We start from the raw sequence: 3805 nt of genomic DNA, 5'->3' as shown, positions 1-3805 counted from the left end.
TGTGTGTGTGTGTGTGTGTGTGTGTGTGTGTGTGTATCTATCTCTATCTGGAGCTCAGGTTCGGGAACCAACTTTCTGTTTGATGGGGTAATTTACTGAGAAAAGTACAATCCCAATCTGGGAGATGTTGTGTTTACAACTTTCTAGCTCATAACATTTTTGTCATCCCCAACAACTCTTACTCATTATCTTCGAGCTGATTTCAAGTCCCAGTGACCCTTGGCCAGGTCTCCATGGCTATGAATCTTGGCAGTGACTGCCCACCTTCTCCTCAGAGTGGCTGGTGGATGACTGGCAAACGCACACAGCCTCCAGGAGCTCAGAGGTACAATCTGCAGAGGGCTACCTGCTGACCCAAGGCCATCGTATTCAAATTCTAACCCCCCAGCAGCTCCACAGGAGAGAGATGGGCTACTCTTCCTGTGCTATTTACAGCCTTGGACACTCACTACCAGGTCAGCTATGAGGTGGCTCCAACTCAAGGGCAAGGAGGAGTTTTGAATCAGGGGTATATTTGGGAGGTTTTGTTGGCATTTTTGGTTTGCAGCACAACATCCTACAGACTAGGTAGGCCCCCAGAGCTCATTACCAGCAACTGTGGGAGGTAAGTTTTACTATCATTCCTTATTTGCCCCAAGAACACTTGATTAAGAAACTTGTCCCTTTGACAAAAGAGTTATGATTTGATCCCAAGGAAAAAATCTTAATTCAAGATGCATCCCTGTATCCTCATGTAAAAACAGATACATGTAGATAAATTTCTAACTGCAGCGACCACGTACTGACAGGTCAGAACTATAGCAAGCAGAGTGTAAAGCATCCTATACATGTTACTCCATTTCAGCTCGAAACAGCACTGTAGAAAATTAAAGGTGATGTTTGGTTTCAAAAATTAAAGAATGTCATCCAAAATTCAGCAGTCAAAAAAGGACAGAGAGGGGAGTGAAAAAGAGGACCTCTCTCTTTAAGCCATACGCTCCTAATAAGCACACTACTTATTGAGCTTTTAAGTAGAGTTTTCACAATTATATTCAAGTATAATTTTGACAATTAGTATAAAATGAACCCTTTCTTCAAGTGCATTTACTTAAATGTTCAAGAATTTACCATTTTCATTTATTTTACTAATTATTTTTTTTAAATAATTTTTAAGTGACTTTCAGTGGCACTTGCTGAACAGCTAAGGAAACTTGACAGTGCAGTGGGTGCCAATCTGGGCACTTAACAGAAAGCTGACAAAGGGGTTCAAACTCACCAGCAGTTCAATGGGATAAACAGGGGAAGTCTCTTCCCATAAAGATTTACAGTCTCTGAAACTCACTGGAGAGTCACTGAGTGGAATGGGCATGGCAGCAGGAGTTTTATTTACAAGTATCAATGAATATGATCCTTGTAAGCAGTTATGCCCTTCAATCAAATGATTATCAAGTACGCAAACAGTAACAGAACCTCAATGACCTCAAATACAGTCACATTGCCAAAACAGTACCTAACAAATTAAAAGAATATGGCTTTAACATGAAAGGTCTACACAAGTCAAGTATCTGTCCCTATATATAAAATCGTCTGAAACACTTTAATAGTATAAAACTGCACATGAATTATTTCTCTCAAATGATGATAGCTAAGTTTCTAACATCAAACTGATACATATACTATTTTCTGCAAAGTTTTCTTTCTTTTTTTTAATTTAAATTTTTTTTAATTTTATTATTATTTTTTTGCGTCTACTGTCAAATTATTCTTCTAGGTCAAACCCTTCTAGGACAAACCCTGGTATGTCCACTTGCTATACAGTGGTAACTCGTGGCTGCTGTGAAGCCGAACACTGTGACACTGATGTGTCAAATGTGAGAATGGTTACCAAGGGTGGAAAGTGTTTGGTGAAGCTCCCTGATTAAAACAAGCTTGGAAGTAGGAGTGGCATCCAAAAGTTACACAGGAAGTGTCCAGGACTTTCATTCATAGGGTAGTTATGAGTCGCCTGCGACTCAACAACACTTAACAAAAACCGTCAAATCTGATCTTACTGGTACAGATTACCCTGCCTTCTCCAGCAGAGCATCTGGTGGATTCGAACTGTGTACCTCTGGGATTACAGTGCAGGTTCTTGCCACTAGGCCACCACAGCTCCCCAGTTTTCTTTTTTATAAATAGTAATGATGGCCAACTACACCAGCTCCTTCTACGTTCCTGTACGCCAGCATGAGGGATTAAACTGAAAAGCTATTGACCCAACACAGGGAAATGTCTAATATTATACTTTCACTGCATCGCAAGGCTCATTACATCTGTTACTATCCTTGCCTTGGCTGACATCAGGGCAAATAATTAAATGGGGAAAAGAGGAAAAACGTACCAAATTTTACAGTAATTGTTTTTGTTAGGTGCCATGAGGTTAGCTCTGACTCGGAGAGAGAATAGAACAAGACCTCGCCCAGTCCAGCTCCCTCCTCATGATCTCTGCTGTGCTGAGCTCACGGCTGCAACCACTGTTTCACTCCTTCTTGTGACGCTTGCTCTCTTTTACTGACCCTTAACTTTACCAAACATATTACCTTTACCCCGGACTGGCCCCTCTTGGTAACAGTTTCATATACTAACCATGGTGATAAGAACTCTTTATTTCTCAATTTCCACCGTCATCCTTTATGGTCATTTTTTTTAATTAAACGTTTCTGTGATATAATTGAAAAGAATTCAGATTCTTCTTAGGAATTTTCAAAAAAGTAAGTATTTCAAGCTACATACATAAAAAAAAAAAAATCGAGAGGAAAATGAGAAGAGACCACAATGAAAGCAGCGAGGAAGGATACTATCTTGGAGTAGGACATGACTCGCCCCACAGAGGCAGCTGGGACACGTGGTGTATGTGACTTTTGTTTCCATCAGCCACAACTGAACTCTCTCAAACCAAGTCAAGCCGTGGCCTTGGTGCTGTGCTCCTGTGAAGACTACAATCTAAGAAATTCAATGGGATGCTCTACTTCATCACAGGATCCAGAGTTGAAAATTGACTGGAAAGAACCTATCAACAACTTTATCCAAATCATCATTTTCCAGCTACTCAAGCCAAAACACTTTGACATTATTCTTGATAATACCTGTTTAGATATCCTGCTGGCTCTTTCCTTCAAAACACATGGAAGGGAAAAAACAAAACAACAACAACAAAAAAAAAAAACAAGGAAAAATACACTTGGAATCTGACCCCCTCAGATCTCCTCCACTGAGGCCACCTTAGTATTAGCCACCATGTCTCCATCACCCTTTACGAAACCCTTCCTAACATGTGTGCCTCTATCCCTGACTTCCTATAGTCTGCTCTGAACCAGTGATCTTCTAAAACACAATGACAACCTACCACTTTGTAAGGTGACTCTGCAAAGGTCCCCATTGCTTTCAGAGTGAAAAAGCAAAGAGGTGACAGCACACTCCAGGGTTATCTCACTGGTGGGCTCCCCCATGCCTACCCCATGTTTCCCTTCCCTTTCTGGTCTCATCACCCCCATTCCCTTCCTTACTCAACACGTCTGCCATTCAAGCACTCACCTGCCTATGAGGCCTAGTCTGCCACAAAGCCACCTGGCTAACTCATTCACCACCATCGTTCAAGTATGAGCTCAAAAAATGCCTCCTCCACCATCTTTTCTAGCATTACAGCTGGCCCCCATGCCAACATTCCCCAGTCTCTGGATCCTAGTTTTCCATATTACAATTTAGCACCACCTTATATATATACCTGGCATCAGGACTGGTGGAAGATCTATTAACAATTTGCGTTATGCAGATGACACAACCCTGC

This window comes from Elephantulus edwardii, unplaced genomic scaffold (assembly GCF_000299155.1).
Source record: "Elephantulus edwardii isolate Elephantulus edwardi_28Jun2011 unplaced genomic scaffold, EleEdw1.0 scaffold00166, whole genome shotgun sequence".
Taxonomy (NCBI): Eukaryota; Metazoa; Chordata; class Mammalia; order Macroscelidea; family Macroscelididae; genus Elephantulus; species Elephantulus edwardii.
The sequence above is the reverse complement of the archived record's forward strand: the minus strand, read 5'-3'. Positions refer to the sequence as shown.